General features: G+C 37.2%; 1 protein-coding gene across 3 annotated transcripts in view; it reads right to left on the bottom strand.

Annotated features, from left to right (window-relative positions):
- The window catches only part of UBR3 (ubiquitin protein ligase E3 component n-recognin 3), a 229729-nt gene that overhangs the window by 178718 nt on the left and 26581 nt on the right, over nucleotides 1-24430 (bottom strand). The window lies entirely within an intron of this gene.

Here is a 24430-nt window from a genome sequence, read left to right as displayed (position 1 = left end):
AAATTGATCATTCCCAAGAATTCGCATTTTCTATTCCTTAACTATTTCGAACTTATTGCATTAATGAATAGATAAGTGATATCAATACTCAAAGTTTATTTGAAAAGTTTATACACTTAAGTATGCACATTCCTTCTAATCTTATTTATACTTATTTTAAAGTATGGTTGGTATATCTGAGCAAAAATGAAATAAACTATTCTATGTTCACAATCCAAATAGTCACAAATAAGGTATTTTGTGACCAAACACAAAATAACCACACTAAACACACAACATACCTAGAAAGAAACTTATTATGATGGGTGGAGAAACTATTTTAGCTGAAAAACGTAAGAGATATGAATAGAGAAAAACTACATTCCCAAATGGAAAAAACTTTTATTTTTCTAAAAAAAGTCACTTCCACCAAACTTAATGACATTAGATTTAAATCCCAATGGGACTAATCACAAACTAATTCTAAAGTTCAAATGGAAGAATATATATGTTAAAAAAAAAACAGTAAAACTTATAAAAAACAAAATTAATGATAGTGACCTAGACTTTAAAACATAGTATAAAGCTAACATAATTTAAGATCTGTAGTAATCTCTCTATAATGACCTATATGGGAAGATAATCTAAAAAAGAGTAGATATATGTATATGTATAACTGATTCACTTTGCTGTACAGCAGAAACTAACACAACATTGTAAATCAACTATACTCCAATGAAGATTTTTAAAACTTAAAGTAAAATCTGTGGTAATGTGATAACATCAATGGACCACAATGGAGTCTAGAAATAGACTATGTAATGACTATGTTAATCAATGTGGGGGGCGGGGGGGGGGGGAGTAGAAGACTTTCAGTAAATTGCTATAGGACAATTGATTCCATGCAGGAGATAAATTTGATCCTTATCTTATACCATATACAAACTATTATATATTCCATACAGATCAAAAATCAAATGTGAAAAAAGTTACTAGGAAGAAAATAAACTATTCCCCTACATTATCTCAAAGAACAGAAGTCTAATAAGTAAGATTTGAAACCAAAAGTCATAAAAGAAAGATAAAAATTGGTTACATAAATCAAAAGTTTCTATGCAGAAAACAATTACAAACTGGAAAAAATATTTACAATAGATAAAACAGATGAAAGATTAATATCTATGATTTCTGACTCTTGAAAAATGGATTAAAAAAGAAAATAATTCAATAGAAAAATCAGCCAAAGTCATAAACAATTCACCAAAAGAGTGAATAGCCAAGAAACATATGAAAAGATGCTCCAGTTCTCTAATAATCAAAGAAATGAAGTTTATTAAAATAAAAAATGAATAATTAGAGAATCACCATTTTGTGATACCTACTAAAATAACTGACCCATGCAATGGAGCCATTAAAGGAAGGCTTGAGGGGAAATTTTCCACTTAGCGATCAGACTATTACATCCTTATCAATCTCAGTATCACTAGAAGTGAGAAAAAATCAGATGCTATGATGCTTGTGAAGTACAGAGCACCATTTACAAAGAGTTTTTACCAAACAAGTTGATCTTGAATGACACCAAGTCTCTAGAGCTAACTTCCATTTATAGGAAACATAAGAGATAAAGGAACAAGTTAAACGACACCACAAAAAAAAAAAAAAATAGACAAATCATGAATGTAGACCATTATACAGGACAACTGACTCCATTTCTGCAACCTGTCAGTGGCAGGGAGAAAAAGGAGGTAGAAGGATCACTTACAAAAGAGGCCTGAGAAACCCAATAACCATGTGTTTACTGATTCTAACAAACCAACTTGAAACAGGCATTTTTTAGACAATAGGGGAAGTCCAGTTAAGAACTGGGTACTAGTTCCTTAGATGATTTTATTAGGTAAGATAATGGCACTGTGATTATGTAAGAAAATGTTCATGGATATTTGATAATATTAAGGAATTATCTTGTGTAGGTATAACAACAACATTGTGGTTATCATTGAATAGGAAAGTCTTGTCTTTTACATGTATCTATATAAATATTTATGAATAAAATGCTACAATGTATGGAACTTGCTTCAGAATAATCTGGCTGGGTGAAGAAAAGTAAGTGGGAGTATACCAAGCCCAGCTTGAGTTGTTAATTGTAGAAACTGGGAGACTGATAAGGGGTTTTCTTATATTACACTCATTAAGCAGAATGTGGGGCAATATCAAAGCCAGAAAAGTACCACTCCCTTTAGATTTTTAAGGCACCAAATCAAAAGAATGTAGTTTTTGATTAAACATCACCAAACGGGACTTCCTGGTGGCGCAGTGGTTAAGAATCCGCCTGCCAATGCAGGGGACATGGGTTCGAGGCCTGGTCCGGGAAGATCCTACGTGCCACGGAGCAACTAAGCCCGTGCGCCACAACTACTGAGCCTGCACTCTAGAGCCCGCGAGCCACAACTACTGAGCCCATGTGCCACAACTACTGAAGCCCACGCGCCTAGAGCCCGTGCTCTGCAACAACAGAAACCACTACAATGAGAAGCCCACGCCCCGCAACAAAGAGTAGCCCCTGCTCACCGCAACTAGAGAAAACCCGCGTGCAGCAATGAAGACCCAACGCAGCCAAGAAAATAAATAAATAAATAGCACCAGAGGAGTTTTTTCCTAATAAAATGTCATATCAGTTGGGTTATACTCATTGCTTTTATATCTGTCTGAAATTTTCTGTACTAAAAAATTAAAAATTTTTTAAAAGAAAGGAAATATTCATATTTTTTAAAGATGAATAGTGAAGCGTGTCACACAATGTTTGGGATTTGTTTGAAAATACTTTAGCAAAAGAGAAAAAAGGGCAAATGAGGCAAATGTGGCAAAAATCTTGATAAACATTGAGTCTAATGATGGGTATATGGAGGTTGAATGTTCTGCTGTCTCTACCTTTGTGTATGGTTGAAATTTTTGGTAACACAAATATGTTTTTTCATCTTGCAGATTAGGGAAAATTCACTTTACTAATTCATTGTTGGAAAGCATGTTCAGAAATTTGTTATCATACACATGGAAGTGTAAATAGATCCAGTTTTGGGTGTCATTTTGACAATATCTACTAAAACTTAATGTGTTCATAACCCTAGCTTAGCATTTCTATTTCTAGTAATTTATTATACACAAATAATCCTAAATTTGCAAGATATATCTACAGATATATTCACTGTACCACAGTTTGCAATGCAAAAAAGTTAGAAACAACTCACGTGTTCAGTAACAGAATAAAGATTAACCAAATTAGAATAGATCAATAAAATACTTTGCATTTATTAAAAAGAATGAGGGAGCTCAACAAGTACTGAAATAGAATTATATCCAAAATAAGTGAGAAAAAAATTACATAGTATATATTTATATATATATATATACACACATATATATACACACACATATATAATAATCTCTTTTATAAATAAAATTTTGGAGAAAGAATAGAAAAAAATATTAATATATGTAAGGAGAAAAATATTTAGAGAAATGTACACCAAATTTTGTGGAAATTAACTGAAAGTGGGTTATAGCATACTTTTACTTTCTACATTAATTCTACTTACAATGTTCGAATTTTGCATGGCAAATATATGTAAAACTGTGTAATCAAAACAAAAAAAATTTACTCCAAAAACAATAATAAGTTATGCCATTCATTTGGCTTTAGTTCCACAATTTGAACATTAACTCTTACCCTTTTTTGACTCATGGACACCTTTGAGAATCTAATGAAAGTTATAACTCTTTCTTAAGAAAAATATACACAGGTGGTCCAGTGGGTAAGACTCTGCACTTCCAACGCAGGGGGCCCAGGTTCGATACCTGGTCAGGGAACTAGATCCTGCATGCATGCCGCAACTAAGAAGCCCGCATGCCCCAAGTAAGAAGTCCGCATGCCTCAACTAAGAGTCTGCATGCCACAACTAAGAGTTGGCATGCTGCAACTAAGAGTCTGCATGCTGCAACTAAGAAGGCTGCATGCTGCAATGAAGATCCCGAGTGCCACAACCAAGACCTGGTGCAGAATGAATGAATGAATGAATGAATGAATAAATAATTTTTTTAAAAAAGAAAAATATACACAACACAAAAAAAATAAAACCAAGTGTTCACATACTACTGAAGTCTATCTACTCTTAAGACAGAGCTTCCAAACATCAGGTCAATAGATTACAGTGTAGAGACATGGATTTCATCAGTCATCAGGCTGACAAACCAGGAGGGTCCGGGCAGCCTCCTCAGTTGTCTGTGTGTCCCATCCAAATATCATTTTCATATTTATCATATAATGAAAAAATTTAGAAAGTATTACACCTTAAAGTCCAAATCTTTATTTAAAGGGAAACAGAATCTTAAGAACTTCTTTCAGATGGGGTACACAAAATCTTAAGTAAAATCAAAGAAATTTTTAAAATCCTACTCTATTTTTAAAACCTTTAAAGATTAAAAAAAAAAGAATTGGCCCTGTGAAACCTGTGGTGATCTAAGATAATTTAACTGAAGTGCTTACAAGCATGAATGTGAAGGAAAGAAAACAGATGAAAGGAAAGCCAGAAGAGAAGAAAGGGAAAACATACTGGGGCACAAACACTAAAGGATACAATGAAAAAGCAGGAAGAGAGAAAAGATTAGATAAAGGAGGGCACAGAAAGCTCTCTTAGACACTTTCTGTGTAGGAAAGAAATTAATTCAAAAAAAGCTACTGGACAGAGAGTGAAGAACATTTGAACAGTGTGCAGTGGCTTCAAGGAGTGACAATTCAACCTGGAACTAAGCTGAAGGAGCAGCAAGAATGGTCTAAGCAACCTAGGGACTGAGTTTACAAGAGTAACTATAAGATACTATAAGATCGACAAACAAAACTGGTTTTTGTATTTTACGCTGAGAAAATAGTGTGGGGAACTAAAGCATCTTACATATTACATAGCAAGTGCTCAATAAAGGCTTGGTGAAACAAAGATTTAATCTAATAGTAGAACTCCAAAAATGATTTCAAGGGCGTTCAATTAAAGAAAAAACAGAAACCCATTTAATAATCCCAGATTTTCGGGCTTCCCTGGTGGCGCCGTGGTTAGGAATCCGCCTGCCAATGCAGGGCACACGGGTTCGAGCCCTGGTTCAGGAAGATCCCACATGCCGCGGAGCAACTACTGAGCCTGCGCTCTAGAGCCCGCGCACCTAGAGCCGGTGCTCCAAGACGAGAGAGGCCACCGCAATGAGAGGCCCGTGCACGGCAATGAAGAGTAGCCCCCGCTCACCGCAACTAAAAAGAAAGCCCACGCACAGCAACGAAGACCCAACGCAGCCAAAAATAAATTAATTTTAAAAAATAATAATAATAATAATAATAATCCCAGATTTTCAAATATGTTTTTAAGAACCACTATATGCCTGGCACTTAGGCCTTAGGAATACAAAGGCCTTGCTCTCATGGAGGTAACTTTCTACTGGAGGAGGGGGGAGGGAAAGAGGGTAGGGCAGAGGAGAGAGAAACAAAAATATTAATATGAAAAATACGCTCTACAAAAATAATATCACAGCATGATTTATAGAACGCAGCCATTAGGTGCCTTTAAATTCGGTTTGCCAGGGAAGGCCTTTCTGAAGAGGTGATATTTGGGCTACAGACCAAATGAAATGAAGGAGCTACGCTGGGCATGCAGAGCTCTGTGGGTAGAACATATTGTCAAGAGGTATGACAAATGCAACTGCATATAATCAGGTACTAAAGATCTCTCCCCAAGCGAACAGAAAAGGGCTTTTTAGACAACTGGTATGGTTCCAAAGGAAAAATGGTGGGAAGTAATGTGTTTGCATTTGCAGTTCACAGGTCACAGATATTTTCTTCAAGGAATCCAATGGTTTTGAATAAGTAAGAAGGCTAAATATTTCTTAAAGAAACAGGATGTTATGGAAATAAATAGAATGGTCAAATAGAAGTATAGAAACAGTTGATAAAATAATCTCTCCAAATTTAATTTTACCTCAACTTTTAAAAAATTTTTCATTGACGTATAACTGACAGAAGATTGCTCAAAAGCTAAGTGTGCAGCTCAATGAAGTGTCACAAACTGAACACACCCATGTAGACACCAATCAGACCAAGCCACATAATATTACCAGCATTCCAGAAACCCTCCTTGTGATTCCACTGATACCAAATTTAAATGACTAAAAGCAGAGTTCTTGTATGCTGAGAAAAAGAGAGGGGGCAGAATAGGACAGGAGGGAAAGGGATAGGATGAGAAGAACAGAGAAGGGAGGAAAGAAAAACGACCAGAGCATTCTGGTCATCCATTTCCAAATTGCTGAGACTTGGTTGGGGGCAGAAAGGCAAGGAGAAGCCAACTCAAATAACTCAACCACACATTTCAAAAATTAGAGAAGCATCTGAAATAAGCTCCCCTAAAAATTAGACTGTGGCATGTACATTACATTCCCAACTTAGCACAAATTACATACAAATATATGATTTTGCATATAATTTAAGGTAATTCATAGAGATCTCTGGAGAGTCATGCATCTCAAATTAAAAGCCCCTGAAATAGGGGCTTCCCTGGTGGCGCAGTTGTTAAGAATCCACCTGCCAATGCAGGGGATGCAGGTTCGATCCCTGGCCCGGGAAGATCCCACATGCCGCGGAGCAACTAAGCCCATGCACCACAACTACTGAGCCTGCACTCTAGAACCCATGCTCTGCAACAAGAGAAGCCACAACGAGAAGCCCGCGCACCGCAACGAAGAGTACCCCTGCTTGCCTCAACTAGAGAAAGCCCATGCGCAGCAACGAAGACCCAATACAGCCAAAAACAAAAACAAATAAATAAATAAATAAATTTACATTAAAAAAAAAAAAAGCACCTGAAATATTCCCTTCTCTTCATTTTACAGATACGGAAGTGTCAGAAACACTAAATGACACACCTAACCAATAAAATTGTTAAAAGACTCCTGAAGATCACAGAAGGCATATCGTAAAGATATATTGTATCTAACTAATCTATGTATTTAATATGACCTCAGAAAAAATATCAGTAAGGAACAAACAAGATGATTCTGAAGTTCCAATGGAAAATTAAGAATAGCTAAGAAAATTCTGTAAAATAAGTGTAATAAAAGTAGAGTAGTTTTATCAGGTATTAACTTATTTTGAAGTTAAAATCATCAAAACAGTGTTGTTGGAACTTCCCTGGTGGTCTGGTGGGTAAGACTCCATGCTCCCAATGCAGGAGGCCCCGGGTTCGATCCCTGGTCAGGGAACTAGATCCCACATGCATGCTGCAGCTAAGAGTCCACATGCTGCAACTAAGAAGCCCACATGCCACAACTAAGATCCCACATGCCACAACTAAGACATGGCACAGAATGAACGAATGAATGAATGAATAAATAAATAAATATTTTTTTTTAAAAAAGAAAAAAGTGTTTTAAAAAAAAAGTCTTGTTATCCAGCTTTTAGGGAGCTTACATTCTAGAGAGTAGACATTAATGATAAATGCAATTAAATAAACTATAAAGTAAACCAAGTGGAAGTTAGGACAGAAATTCACCTATATGTGTTCTTACACCATTTCTCTAGATATACATTTCTACATCTTTAATATGCATGGCTTGATTAAGGTACAGATTCATCTCATGTCTAAAATTGTTAGATTACATGAATAGTTAAGAAACAAAAGGAAACATTTTAAATTCCATCTATGTAAGTTTAATATTATTTATTGGGGCCTAAATTACTAGAAAAGCAAAAGTAAAATATTTATGAAAACTAAAAGTTCTAAATTCAATTAGAGAAGGCATATAAGATCAGAAGATTTGAAAGCAAAATTAAAGATGTCAATGTACTTAACTTTTAAGATAATAAATAAATTATAAATTGAATGCTTGAAGGCAGAAATAAAACAATGTGGTAATGGTACATGAAAAGACATTATCAATGGACAGATTAATTGCTGTGAGTCCAGAAACAGAATCAAATATATGTGGAATTTATGACAAAGGCAGATTTCAAATCTATGAGGAAACATGACTCATTCAGAGAAATGGTACTGAGATGAATAACCAGCCAGTTTGTGGGTGGCAGGGGAGAATCTCCTCACACCTTACACCACGATAATAAATAAATAAGACCCATATCAAACTTCTACAGATAAAAAATACATTAGAAACAAAAGAAATATACCTGATGGGATAACAGTAGATTAGACACAAGAAAGAAAAGATCAGTAATTTACTGACAAAGCAATAAGAAAGTATACAAAATAAAGCATGGAGACTGAGAAAAAGAACAGAGTCTTTGTGAGGTGTGGGATAATAACAAGCAATATTGCATTATATTGGAATCCCAAAAAGGGGAGAAGGTGAGACAGAACAAACATGTGAAGAATGGCCAAAATTTTTCCAAATTTGTTGAAAACCGTAAAATCATACATGTAAGAACTCATCAAACCCCAAGCATAAGACACTTTTTTTAAGCCATACCAAGTCACATCATAATCAAATTGCTGAAAACCAGTGACAACAAGAAAATCTTCAAAGCAACCAGAAAACGATACATTATGTACAGAGCAACCAAGATACAAAAGATAGCAGACTTTTCATCGGAAATCACACAATCCAGAACACAATGGAGAGACATATTTAAAGTGCTAAAAGAAAACAAACCTGCAAATCCAGAATTCTTAACACAAAATAACTTTCAAAACTGAGGAGAAATAAAAACTTTTCAGAAAAAATTTAGGAAAATTCATTGTCATCACACCTGCACAAAAAATGAAAGTAAGTCTAATAAGCAGCCCTATGATAAGCCCACATTTTGAGAAACTGACCCTCCTATTAACACCCATGTGGGTGACCCATCTTAGAAGTGGATCCTCCCATTCCAAGAAGCCTTCAGAAGACTGTAACCCCAGCCAAGATCTTGACTACAACCTCTTGAGAGACACTATGCCATAACCACACACCTAAGCCACTTCAGAATCCTTGGCATACAAAAAGTATAAAATAATAAATGTTTGTCATTTTAAGCTGCTCAGTTTGGGAGTGATTCGTTACACAGCAATAGATAACTACTAAAAGTACTATCAACCAATTAGACCTAACAGAACACTACACCCTACACCAGCTGGATGCTCATTCCACTGCTCATAAAATGTCTCATTTCATTTTAGATTTTTAAGAAGCAAGCGGATATTACTGACTCAGAATTATATAATTAACTTAAACATACAGATAGTATTTCCAAATAATCATTGTATACATTTATCAACATATACATTGACTACATTGCATAGGATTAACACAAGACATATATTTCCAATGCATATACCCACTCTCCATGCCCCTCCTGTTATTAAGAACTAAATTGAGGCCTCCTAACATTCATACATTGAAGTCCTAATTCCCAGTGTGACTGTATTTGGAAACAGGACCTTTGAGAAGGTAATTAAAGTTAAATGAAATCACAGGGTGGGGCCCTAGTCCAATAGGACTGGTGTCCTTATAATAAGAGAAAGAGACACCATGGATACAGAGAGAAAGTGGTCATCTGCAGGCCAAGGAGAGAGGCCTCGGGAGAAACCAAACCCACCAGCACCTTGATCCAGCCTCCAGAAATAAATTTCTGTTGTTTAAGCCCCCAAGGCTGTGGTAATATGTTATGGCAGTGAGTAGACTACTACACTCCCTCAATAAGACATGACTGCCTAAACACACAATGGAGCCAGTCTTATCGCTGGAACTGAAATTAGACCAGACCAGAGATTTACAGCAATACTGACAAGCAGAAAATATCAAAAAAGGATATATGGATCTTATCAACTTTGTGGAACTGAAGCATTTTAAACTGACATTACATAAAGTATGCTCTCAGACCACACATTAAACTGGAAATCAGTAACAGACATACCTAAAAAAGTTCCCCAAATTTGGAAATTAAATAACACACCTGTGAATAACACATGGACCAAAAAAGAAAAAAAACTACATTGGGACAACTTTTTTGAACCTATCATATTTGCAAAGACCAAAAGTTTGATGATATACTGTCCTGACCAGGTAATAAAGTGACGGATATTCTGATTGTACTGTTGGAGAGAGTGTAAATTAACATACCAAATATGAGGACTACCAAAAGTATAAATGCACATCCATTTGACCCAATAATCCATGGGAGATTAGAGTCAGGACTGCCTAATTTCTAATCTGGAACTCTTTTCCACCATACCTATGAAGACATTTTCTCAAACCACAGTCAAAGAAAGAATTCTCATATGGTGTCCAGATAAAAGAGATAAGCTGGAAGACGTAGGCTAGCCAAAATAATGAAATATTGTTATTCCCTTAGTTTCCAATGGTTTGAAGAAACAATCAAAGAGAATATCAAAATCAGGGCTAATTCAAAAAATGTGACTCAACAGGAAGTACAGACCGGCATCTGGCCAGGGAGCACAGCCTTGGGACCCACCCAACCAGCGGTGATTAAGAACCCAGACTGCAACCCCACCCAATCACAGAGTCCAAACAGATACACCACCCAGCCAGGGAACCCATTGTGTGACCCTGTCCAACCAGAGGTGATTATGGAGCCCAGACAGTGGTCCCACTTGACCATGGATCCAAGCCAGCAGCCCCACCCATCCAGGGAGCCTAACCAGTAGATTCATCCAACTATGGAACTGAGCCAGCAGGCCCCTCCAACCTCAAAGCATGGGCAGTGACCCCACCTCACTAGACATGTTGAAAGCAAATGCTGCCTGCTAGTGTACACTACCAGTTGGCCCATCCAGAATCCCAAACTGGGCTGACTGGAGGTCTCTCCCTGACAAAGTGAACCTAAGAAGACCACTTCCTCAAATGCACAGATGCCAACACAAGGATAGAAGGATCACAACGAAATCAACTAAACCTGAAACCACCAAAAAAAATTAATAAAGCTCCAATAACTGACCCTGAAGAAATGGAGATCTATGAACTGAACAACAAGGAATTCAAAATAATACTCTTAAAGAAGTTTTGTGAACTATAAGAAAACACAAACAGATAGCTGAAAATAGGGTGAAAATACATGAATAAAACGAGTGTAAAAGATATGGAAACCACTTTAAAAAATAAACAGAAATCCGAGAGCTGACGAATATGACTGAACTAAAAAATTTAACACAAAACTTCAACAGCAGACTTCAACCAAGCAGAAGAAAGAATCAGTGAACTCAAAGACAAGTAATTTGAAATTATCCAGTCAGATGAGCAAAAAGAAAAAGAAATGAGAACGAATGAGGAAAGCCAAAAGGACTTATGGGAAAACATTCAAAGAATCAGTATATGCGGACTTCCCTGGTGTCGAGGGGGTAGGACTCTGCACTCCCAGTGCAGGAGGCCCGGGTTCAATCCTTGGTTGGGGAACTAGATCCTGCATGCATGTAACAATTAAGATTTCACGTGCCACAACTAAGAAGTCCACATGCCACAACTAAGAACCCACATGCTGAAACTAAAAATCCCACATGCCACAACGAACATCCTGTATACCGCAACTAAGACCTGGCGCAGCCATAAATTAAAAAATAAATAAATAATTTTTTTAAAGAATCAATATATGGATTATGGGAATCACAAAAAGAGAAGAGAGAGAAGGGGATCAAAAGTTTCCACAAAGATAAATGGCTGAAAACTTCCCCAATTGGGGAAATAAATGGACATCAAGATTCCTGAGGCCCTGAAGTCCCTAAACAGGTTTAGTCCAAAAAGGGCTCATTGAGACACATTATAACTAAGTTATCGAAAGTCAAAGACAGAGAGAGAAATTTGAAAGCTGCAAGAGGAAAGTGAATCATCACACAAGGGAGCCCCCATAAGTCTACAAGTGGATTTCTCAACAGAAATCTCACAAGCCAGGAAAAAGTGGGGTGAAATATTCCTCCAGATCCTTTTTTCTTTCTCAGGATTGCTTTGGCTATTTGGGGTCTTTTGTGTTTCCATACGAATTGCAAAATTTTTTGTTCTAATTCTGTGAAAAATGCCATTGGTACTTTGATAGGGATTGCACTGAGTCTGTAGATTGCTTTAGATAGTATACTCATTTTCACAATATTGATTCTTCCAATCCAAGAACATGGTATATTTCTCTATCTGTTTGTCATCTTTGATTTCTTTCATCAGTGTTTTACAGTTTTCTGAGTACAAGTTTTTCACCTCCTTAGGTAGGTTTATTCTTAGGTATTTTATTCTTTTTGTTGCAATGGTAAATGGGATTGTTTCCTTAATTTCTCTTTCTGATCTTTCGTTGTTAGTGTATAGAAATGCAAGAGATTTCTGTGCATTAGTTTTGTATCCTGCAACCTTCCAAATTCATTGATTAGCTCTAGTAGTTTTCTGGTAGCACCTTTAGGATTTTCTATGTACAGTATCATGTCATCTGCAAACAATAACAGTTTTACTTCTTCTTTTCCAATTTGTATTCCTTTTATTTCTTTTTCTTCTCTGATTGCCGTGCCTAGGACTTCCAAAACTATGTTGAATAAGAGTGGCGAGAGTGGACATCCTTGTCTTGTTCCTGATCTTAGTGGAAATGCTTTCAGTTTTTCACCATTGAGTATGATGTTTGCTGTGGGTTGGTCATATATGGCTTTTATTATGTTGAGGTAGGTTCCCTCTATGTCCATTTTCTGGAGAGTTTTTATCATAAATGGGTGTTGAATTTTGTCAAAAGCTTTTCCTACATCAATTGAGATGATCATATAGTTCTTATTCCTTAATTTGTTAACATGGTGTATCACATTGATTGATTTGTGTATACTGAAGAATCCTTGCATCCCTGGGATAAATCCCACTTGATCATGGTGTATGACCTTTTTAATATGTTGTTGGATTCTGTCTGCTAATATTTTGCTCAGGATTTTTACATCTATGTTCATCAATGATATTAGTCTATAATTTTCTTTTTTTGTGATATCTTTTTCTGGTTTTGGTATCAGGGTGATGGTGGTTTCGTAGAATGAATTTGGGAGTGTTCCTCCTTCTGCAATTTTTTGGAAGAGTTTGAGAAGGTCTGGTGTTAGCTCTTCTCTAAATGTTTGATAGAATTCGCCTGTGAAGCCATCTGGTCCTTGACTTTTGTTTGTTGGAAGATTTTTAATTACAGTTCCAGGTTCACTACTTGTGATAACACTACGTAACACCATACAAAAGTAAACAAAAGTTTACAAAAGTAAACTCAAAATGGGTTAAAGACCTAAATGTAAGACCACACACTATAAAACTCTTAGAGGAAAACACAGAAAAAACACTCTTTGACATAAACCACAGCAAGATCTTTTTTGACCCACCTCCTAGAGTAATGAAAATAAAAACAAAAATAAACAAATGGGACCTAATGAAACTTAAAAGCTTTTGCACAGCAAAGGAAACCATAAACAAGATGAAAAGACAACCCTCAGAATGGAAAAAAATATTTGCAAATGAAACAACGGACAAAGGATTAATCTCCAAAATATACAAACAGCTCATGCAGCTCAGTATCAAAAAAACAAACAACCCAATTAAAAAATGGGCGGAAGACCTAAATAGACATTTCACCAAAGAAGACATACATATGGCCAAAAGGCACATGAAAAGACGCTCAACATCACTAATCATTAGAGAAATGCAAATCAAAACTACAGTGAGGAATCACCTCACACCAGTCAGAATGGCCATTATCAAAAAATTTAGAAACAATAAATGCTAGAAAGGGTGTGGTGAAAAGGGAACCCTCCTGCACTCTTGGTGGGAATGTAAATTGACATAGCCACTATGGAGAACAGTATGGAGGTTCCTTAAAAAACTAAAAATAGAACTATCATATGACCCAGCTTTCCCACTACTGCACATATACCCTGAGAAAACCATAATTCAAAAAGAGACATGTACCACAATGTTCACCGAAGCACTATTTACAATAGTCAGTACATGGAAGCAACCTAAATGTCCATCGACAGATGAATGGATAAAGAAGATGTGGCACATATATATACAATGGAATATTACTCAGCCATAAAAAGAAACGAAACTGAGTTATTTGTAGTGAGGTGAAGGGACCTAGAATCTGTCATACAGAGTGAAGTAAGTCAGAAAGAGAAAAAAAAATACCGTATGCTGATACCATATATATGGAATCTAGAAAAAAAAAAAAAAAAAAAAGGTACTGATGAACCTAGAGGCAGGGCAGGAATAAAGACACAGACATAGAAAATGGACTTGAGGACATGAGGGGCAGGGGGAAGCTGGGGCCAAGTGAAAGTAGCATCAACATATATATATATATACACTCCCAAATGTAAAATAGCTAGCTAGTGGGAAGCTGCTGCATAGCACAGGGAGATTAGCTTGGTGCTTTGTGATGACCTAGAGGGGTGGGATAGGGAGGGTAGGAGGGAGGCTCAAGAGGGAGGGGATATGGGGATTAATGTATGCATATGGCTGATTCACTTTATTGTACAACAGAAACTAACACAGTATTGTGAAACAATTATATTCCAATAAAGATATATTAAAAAAAAAACTACAGAGTTTTAGGTAATTATCACCTTTAAAAAGGTAGTTGTAACTATAAGATACCTTATGAAAGCCTCATGGTAAAAATCACAATGGAAAAACCTGTAGTAGATACACAAAAATTAAGAGAAACAAATCAAGGCATGCCACCACAAAAAGTCATCAAATCACACAGGAGGACGGCAAGAGAGGAAGAAAGTGAGGAAGAATGTGACAAAGAAATTACAAAGCAGCCAGAAAGCAATTAACAAATTGGCAATAGTAAGTCCTTACCTATCAAAAAATACTCTAAATGTAATTGAATTAAATTCTCCAATCAAAAGACACAGGCTGAAGGGGGGAGGGGGAAGAGGAGAAGGTGGAGGAGTAAGAAGAGGAAGAGAGGGGGAAAGGGAAAGAAGAAGGGGAGGAGGAAGAGGAAGAGGAAAAATACGAAGAAGATGAAAAAGAAGAGAAAGATGAAGACAAAGAAGATCCAACAATATGCTGCCTACAACAGGTTCACTTTAGCTTTATGGACACAAATAGGTTGAAAGTGAAGAGATGGAAAAAGATATTCCAAGCAAATAGTAACCTAAAGAGATCAGGAGTGGATGTACTTATATCAGACAAAACAATCTTTAAGTCAAAAATAATCAAAGAGACAAAGAAGATCATTCCATAATAACAAAGGATCAATTCATCAAGAAGATATAACAATTATAAAAAATTATGGGGCTTCCCTGGTGGCGCAGTGGTTGAGAATCTGCCTGCCAATGCAGGGGACACGGGTTCGAGCCCTGGTCTGGGAAGATCCCACATGCCACGGAGTAACCTAAGCCCGTGAGCCACAACTACGGAGCCTGCGTGTCTGGAGCCTGTGCTCCACAACAAGAGAGGCCGCGATAGTGAGAGGCCCGTGCACCGCGATTAAGAGTGGCCCCCGCTCGCTGCAACTAGAGAAAGCCCTCGCACAGAAACGAAGACCCAACACAGCCAAAAATAAACATAAATAAATTAAAACAAAAAACAAAAACATAACCCATAAAAAAAAAAAAATAATGCACCCCCCCATCAGAGCACCTAAATATATAAAACAAATACTAACAGAAGTGAAAGGAGAAATAAACAGAAATACAATAATAGTAGGGGACTGCAATACTCTACTCTCAACAACAGATAGATCATCCAGACAGGAAATTAATAAGGAAACAGCAGATGTGAACAACAATATAGATCAAATAGATCTAACTGACATATACAGAATATCCCACCCACTAGCAGCATACATATTCTTCTCAAGAATGAAATGGAACATTCTCCAGAAAAGATCATACGTTAGGCCAAAAAACAAGTCTTAACAAATTCAAGAAGACTGCAATTATATGAAGTATCTTTTTCTGAACACAATGGTATGAAACTAAAAATCAATAACAGGAGAAAAACTAGGATACCCACATATATGTGAAAATTAAACAACACACTCCTGAACAACCAACGGGTCAAAGAAGATATCAAAAGGAAAATCAAGAAATATCTTGAAACAAATGCAAAAAAGAAACAAAACAAATCAAAACTTACAGGATGCAGAAAAAGATGCTCTAAAAGAAAAATTTATAGCTATAAATGCCTACCTTAGGAAAAAAGAAAGATTTCAAATAAACAATCTAAGTTGACACCTCACAGAACCAGAAAAAGAACTAAGCCCAAAGTTAGCAAAAGGGAGAAAATAAAAAATAGAGAAGTAAATAAAATAGAGAATGGAAAAATAGAAAAGATCAACAAAACTAAGAATTAGTTTTTTGAAAAGATAAAAATGACAAATCTGTAGCTAGACTACAAGAAAAAGATAACTCAAATTAATAAAATTATAAGTGAAAGAAGAAAAATTACAACTTCTACCACACAAATACAAAGGATCATAAGAGACTACTAAGAACAACTGTAGGTCAACACATTGGACAACCTTTAAGAAATGGATAAATTCCTAGAAACATACAATCTATGAAGAATGAATCAATGAAGAAATAGAAAATCTGAACAGACCAATAACAAGATATTGAATCAATAATCAAATATCTCGCAACCTAGATAAACAACAAGGATTTACTGTATAGCACAGGGAACTATATTCAATATCTTGTAATAACCTAAAATGGAAAATAATCTGAAACATATATATACATCTGAATAAGATAAATATATGTATATCTGAATTCAGATGTATATTTATATATATATATTTTTAACTGAAATATAGTTGATTTACAATACTGTGTTAATTTCAGGTGTACAGCAAAGTAATTCAGATGTAAGACATTCTTCATTTATCTCCTTTTCATCACTTTAATGCTGGTAGAGAGTATTTTACACTCAACTTGTTTTGAAAAATGTTTAAATTCAGTTGAAGATCTAGTTACTTAGGAGGCATCTACTTATAAAATAACTGGCTTTTTCAGATGCAAAGTAATATATACAGACTGGATAAACAACAAGGTCCTACTGTATAGCACAGGGAACTATATTCAATATTCTGTGATAAACTGTAATGGAAAAGGATATAAAAAATGTATATATATGTATTTCTGAATCACTTTGCTGTACACCTGAAATTAACACAATATTGTAAATCAACTACATTTCAATTTAAAAAAAAAACCTCACAACCAAGAAAAGCCCAGGACCAGATGGCTAGATGGCTTCACTGGTCAATTCTACCAAACAGTAAAAGAAGAATTAATGCCAATCCTTCTCAAATTTTTCCAAATACTGAAGAGGATAGAACACTCCCAAATTTATTTTATGAGGCAGCATTACCCTGATACTGAAGCCAGATAAGACACTAGAAGAAAAGAAAATTACAGGCCAATATCCCTGATGAATAGTAATGCTAGCAAACCAAATTCAACAGCACATCAAAAGATCATACACCAGTATCAAGTGAGATTTATCGCTGGGATGTAAGGATGTTTCAACACACACAAAACAGTCAATGTGACATACCACATTAACAAAATGAAGAATAAAAAACATGATAATATCAACAGATGCGAAAACAGCCATCTGACAAAATTCAATATCCATTCGTGATAAAAATTCTCAACAAACTGGGTATAGTGGGAATGTACCTCAACATAATAAAGGCCATACATGACAAGCCCAGAAACATAATACTGAATAGTGAAAAGCTGAAAGCTTTTCCTCTGAGACCAGGAACAAGATACAAGTGCCCACTCTCACCACTTGTATTCAACATAGCACAGGAAGTCCTAGCCAGAGCAACAAGGCAATAAAAAGAAATAAAAGGTATCCAAATCAGAAAGGAATATGTAAAATTATCTCTGTTTACAGATGACGAACCATTATATATAGAAAACTCTAAAGACTGCACCAAAAAACTGTTAGAACTAATATTACTGGTTACAGGATACAAATCAACATATAAAAATCAACTGTATTTTATATACTAACAATGAATTATCTGAAAGAAAAATTATAAAAGAAATCCCATTGGGCTTCCCTGGTGGCGCAGTGGTTGAGAGTCTGCCTGCCAATGCAGGGGACACGGGTTCGAGCCCTGGTCTGGGAAGATCCCACATGCCGCGGAGCAACTCGGCCCGTGAGCCACAACTACTGAGCCTGCGTGTCTGGAGACTGTGCCCCGCAACGAGAGAGGCTGCGACAGTGAAAGGCCCGCGTACCGCGATGAAGAGTGGCCCCCACTTGCTGCAACTAGAGGAAGCCCTCACACAGAAACGAAGACCCAACACATCCAAAAATAAATTAATTAATTAATAAATTTAAAAAAAAAAAGAAATCCCATTTACAACTGCATCAAAAACAATAAAAACACGTAGGAATAAATTTAACCAAGGAGGTAAAAGATCTGTGCACTAAAAACTATAAAATACTGATGAAAGAAATTGAAGAAGACACCAAAAAATGGAAAGATATTCCAAGTTCATGGATGGGAAGAATTAACAGTAAAAAGTCCATTCTACCCAAAGCAATCTATAGATTCAATGTAATCCCCATCAAAATTCCAAAGGCGTTTTTCAGAGAAATAAAATACTAAAATTCATATGGAACAACAAAAGACCCCAAATAGCCAAAGCAACCTTGAGAATAAAAGAAAGAAGGTGAAGGCATCACACTTCCTGACTTCAAACTATGTTACACACCTACTGTAATCAAAATAGAATGGTACTGGCATAAAAAAAAAACATGGTATATGTATAACTGATTCACTTTGTTATAGGGCAGAGACTAACACACCATTGTAAAACAATTATACTTCAATAAAGATGTTTAAAAAAAAAAAAAAAAAAAACATGGATCAATGAAACAGAATAGAAACCCCACAAATAAACTCATGCATATATGGTCAACTAAAATTTGACAAAGGAGCCAAGAATACACAATGGGTAAAGGATAATCTCTTCAATAAATGGTGTTGGGAAAATTGGATATTCATGTGCAAAGGAATAAAACTGGATCCCTATCTCAGCCACTCAGAAAAATTAACTCAAAATCGATTACAGACTTAAATGTAAGGCCTGACACCATAAAACTTCTAGAAATAAAAAAGGAAAAAATTCCTTGACATTGGCCTTGGAAATGATTTTTTGGATATGAAACCAAAAATATAAGCAACAAAAGCAAAAATAAACCAGTGGAACTATCTCAAAGTAAAAAGTTTCTGCACAGCAAAGGAAGTAATCAACAAAATGAAAAGGCAACCTAAGAAATGGGAGAAAAGATTTGCAAACTATACTAAGAGGTTAATATCCAATATATATAGATACAGAACTCATACAACTCAAAAGCAAAAGAAACACAAAAACCTGACTTTAAAATGGGCAGAGGACTTGAATACATGTTTTTCCAAAGATGACATACAAACCAACAGGTACACAAAAAGGTGCTCAACATCACTAATCATTAGGGAAATGTAAATCAGAACCACAATGAGGAATTTTTGGTTGCGTTGGGTCCTTGTTGCTGTGCACAGGCTTTCTCTAGTTGTGGATTGCCACTTATGAGTAGAGTACAGGTAAGCCTGAAGTGTGTTGCTGCTGAGAAATGCTGTGTCTGGGAAAGAGCCTTAATTCACTCAGCCTGTAGCAGTATGGTTATTGTTAGAGAAAGACAGTCTGGAGAACCCTCCTCATGTGGGCCTCAGTTCTTCGATATAATTCAGGAAGCTGTGGGAAATTAGATTGGAGAAGAAAGTTTAGGCCATGGGATGAGGAGGAAGAAAGTGAAGTCTTAAAACTGGGAGGCCTTCAAGATGGAGGAGGAGTGAGACGTGGAGATCACCTTCCTCCCCACAAATACATCAGAAATACAACTACATGTGGAACAACTCCTACAGAACACCTACTGAACACTGGCAGAAGACCTCAGACTTCCCAAAAGGCAAGAAACTCCCCACGTACCTGGGTAGGGCAAAAGAAAAAAGAAAAAACAGAGACAAAAGAATAGGGATGGGCCTGCACCTCCGGGAGGGAGCTGTGAAGAGGGAAAGTTTCCACACACTAGGGAACCCTTTCACTGGTGGAGACAGGGGGTGGCGGCGGGGAAGCTTCGGAGTCACAGAGGAGAGCACAGCAACAGGGGTGCAAAGGGCAAAGCGGAGAGATTCCCGCACAGAGGATCAGTGCCGACCAGCACTCACCAGCCTGAGAGGCTTGTCTGCTCACCCGCCGGGGCGGGCGGGGGCTGGGAGCTGAGGCTCGGGCTTCAGAGGTCAGGTCCCAGGGAGAGGACAGGGGTTGGCTGAGTGAACACAGCCTGAAGGGGGCTAGTGCACCACAGCTAGCCGGGAGGGACTCTGGGAAAAAGTCTGGACCTGCCTAAGAGGCAAGAGACCACTGTTTCAGGGTGCACGAGGAAAGCTGATTCAGAGCACCGCCTAAACGAGCTCCAGAGACAGGCACGAGCCGCGGCCATCAGCGCGGACACCAGAGGCAGGCATGAAACGCTAAGGCTGCTGCTGTAGCCACCAAAAAGCCTGTGTGCAAGCAAAGGTCACTATCCACACCTCCATTCCCGGGAGCCTGTGCAGGCCGCCACTGCCAGGGTCCTGTGATCGATGGACAGCTTCCCCGGGAGACCTCACGGTGCGCCTAAGGCTGTTGCAACATCACGCTGGCCTCTGCCACGGCAGGCTCACCCCGCATTCCGTACCCCTCCCTCCCCCCGGCCTGAGTGAGCCAGAGCTCCTGAATCAGCTGCTCCTTTAACCCCATCCTGTCTGAGCGAAGAACAGACGCCCTCAGGCGACCTACACGCAGAGGGGGGTCCAAATCCAAAGCTGAACTCTGCGAGCTGTGCGAACAAAGAAGAGAAAGGGAAATTTCTCCCAGCAGCCTCAGGAGCAGCAGATTAAATCTCCAAAAACAACTTGATGTACCCTGCATCTGTGGAATACCTGAATAAACAACGAATCATCCCAAAATTGAGGTGGTGGACTTTGTGTGATTTTGTCTGTATAGCTTGGCTTTTACCATTTGTCCTGGGTTCTGACTGTCCGTTTTTTTTGGTTAGTTTTTTTTTTTACGCATAGTTTTTTAGCGCTTGTTATCATTGGTGGATTTGTATTTGGTTTGGTTGCTCTCTTCTTTTTTTTTTATTACTTTTTAATTTTTTCCTTATTTTTAATTATTTTTTATTTTTTTTTATTTTAATAACTTTATTTTTTTTTCTTTCTCTCTTTCTTTCTTTCTCCCTTGTCTTCTGAGCCGTGTGGCTGACAGGGTCTTGGTGCTCCGGCCAGGTGTCAGGGCTGTGCCTCTGAGGTGAGAGAGCCAACATCAGGACACTGGTCCATCAGACACCTCCCGGCTCCACGTAATATCAAATGGCAAAAGCTCTCCCAGAGATCTCCATCTCAATGCTAAGACCCAGCTCCACTCAACGACGAGCAAGCTACAGTGCTGGACACCCTATGTCAAACAACTAGCGAGACAGGAACACACCACCACCCATTAGCAGAGAGACTGACTAAAATCATAATAAGGTAACAGACACCCCAAAACACACCACTGGACGTGGTCCTGCCTACCAGAAAGACAATATCCAGCCTCATCCACCAGAACACAGGCACTAGTCCCCTCCACCAGGAAGCCTACACAACCCACTGAACCAACCTTAGCCACTGGGGGCAGCCACTAAAAACAATGGGAACTACGAACCTGCAGCCTGCAAAAAGGAGACCACAAACACAGTAAGTTAAGCAAAATGAGAAGACAGAGAAACACACAGCAGATGAAGGAGCAAGGGAAAAATCTACCAGACCAAACGAATGAAGATACAGGCAGTCTACCTGAAAAAGAATTCAGAGTAATAATAGTAAAGATGATCCAAAATCTTGGAAATAGAATGGAGAAAATACAAGAAACTTTTAACAAGGACCTAGAAGAACGAAAGAGCAAACAAACAATGATGAACAACATAATAAATGATATTAAAAATTCTCTAGAAGGAATCAATAGCAGAATAACTGAGGCAGAAGAACGGATAAGTGACCTGGAAGATAAAATAGTGGAAAAAACTACTGCAGAGCAGAATAAAGAAAAAAGAATGAAAAGAATTGAGGACAGTCTCAGAGACCTCTGGGACAACAATAAACACACCAACATTCGAATCATAGGGGTCCCAGAAGAAGAGAAAAAAAAGGGACTGAGAAAATATTTGAAGAGATTATAGTTGAAAACTTCCCTAATATGGGAAAGGAAATAGGCAGTCAAGTACAGGAAGCACAGAGAGTCCCATACAGGATAAATCCAAGGAGAAACACACCAAGACACATATTAATCAAACTATCAAAAATTAAATACAAAGAAAAAATACTAAAAGCAGCAAGGGAAAAACAACAAATAACATACAAGGGAATCCCCATAAGGTTAACAGCTGATCTTTCCATAGAAATTCTGCAAGCCAGAAGGCAGTGGAAGGACATATTTAAAGTTGTGAAAGGGAAAAACCTATAACCAAGATTACTCTACCCAGCAAGGATCTCATTCAGATTCGATGGAGAAATTAAAACCTTTGCAGACAAGCAAAAGCTAAGAGAATTCAGCACCACCCACCCAGTTTTACAACAAATGCTAAAGGAACTTCTCTAGGCAGGAAACACAAGAGAAGGGAAAGACCTACAATAACGAACCCAAAACAATTAAGAAAATGGTAATAGGAACATACATATCAATAACTACCTTAAATGTAAACAGATTAAAAGCTCCAACCAAAAGACATAGACTGGCTGAATGGATACAAAAACAAGACCCATATATATGCTGTCTACAAGAGACCCACTTCAGACCTAGGGACACATACAGACTGAAAGTGAGGGGATAAAAGAAGATATTCCATGCAAATGGAAATCAAAAGAAAGCTAGAGTAGCAATTCTCATAACATATAAAATAGACTTTAAAACAAAGACTGTTACAAGAGACAAACAAGGACACTAAATAATGATCAAGGGCTCAATCCAAGAAGAAGATATAACAACTGTAAATATTTATGCACCCAACATAGGAGCACCTCAATACATAAGGCAAATGCTAACAGCCATAAAAGGGGAAATCGACAGTAACACAATCATAGTAGGGGACTTTAACACCCCACTTTTACCAATGGACAGATCATCTAAAATGAAAATAAATAAGGAAACAGAAGCTTTAACTGATACATTAAACAAGATGGACTTCATTGATATTTATAGGACATTCCATCCAAAAACAACAAAATACACTTTCTTCTCAAGTGCTCATGGAACATTCTCCAGGATAGATAATATCTTGCGTCACAAATCAACCCTTGGTAAATTTAAGAAAATTGAAATCGTATCAAGTATCTTTTCTGACCAAAACGCTATGAGACTAGATAACAATCACAGGAAAAAACCTGTAAAAAATACAAACACATGGACGCTAAACAATACAGTACTAAATAACCAAGAGATCACTGAAGAAATCAAAGAGGAAATCAAAAAATACCTAAAAACAAATGACAATGAAAACACAATAACCCAAAACTTATGGGATGGAGCAAAAGCAGTTCTAAGAGGGAAGTTTATAACAATACAATCCTACCTCAAGAAACAAGAAACATCTCAAATAAACAACCTAACCTTACACCTAAAGCAATTAGAGAAAGAAGAACAAAAAAAACCCAAAGTTAGCAGAAGGAAAGAAATCTTAAAGATCAGATCAGAAATCAATGAAAAACAAATGAAGGAAACAATAGCAAAGACCAATAAAACTAAATGCTGGTTCTTTGAGAAGATAAACAAAATTGATAAACCATTAGCCAGACTCATCAAGAAAAAAAGGGAGAAGACTCAAATCAATAGAATTAGAAATGAAACAGGAGAAGTAACAACTGACACTGCAGAAATACAAAGGGTCATGAGAGATTACTACAAGCAACTCTATGCTAATAAAATGGACAACCTGGAAGAAATGGACAAATTCTTAGAAAAGCACAACCTTCCGAGACTGAACCAGGAAGAAATAGAAAATATAAACAGACCAATCACAAGCACTGAAATTGAGACTGTGATTAAAAATCTTCCAACAAACAAAAGTCCAGGACCAGATGTCTTCACAGGCGAATTCTATCAAACGTTTAGAGAAGAGCTAACACCTATCCTTCTCAAACTCTTCCAAAATATAGCAGAGGGAGGAACACTCCCAAACTCATTCTACGAAGCCACCATCACCCTGATACCAAAACCAGACAAAAATGTCACAAAGAAAGAAAACTACAGGCCACTATCACTGATGAACACAGATGTAAAAATCCTCAACAAAATACTAGCAAACAGAATCCAACAGCACACTAAAAGGATCATACACCATGATCAAGTGGGGTTTATCCCAGGAATGCAAGGATTCTTCAATA

This window comes from Eubalaena glacialis, chromosome 1 (assembly GCF_028564815.1).
Source record: "Eubalaena glacialis isolate mEubGla1 chromosome 1, mEubGla1.1.hap2.+ XY, whole genome shotgun sequence".
Taxonomy (NCBI): Eukaryota; Metazoa; Chordata; class Mammalia; order Artiodactyla; family Balaenidae; genus Eubalaena; species Eubalaena glacialis.
Note: the sequence above shows the minus strand (reverse complement) of the source record. Positions and strands in the feature narration are given on the sequence as shown.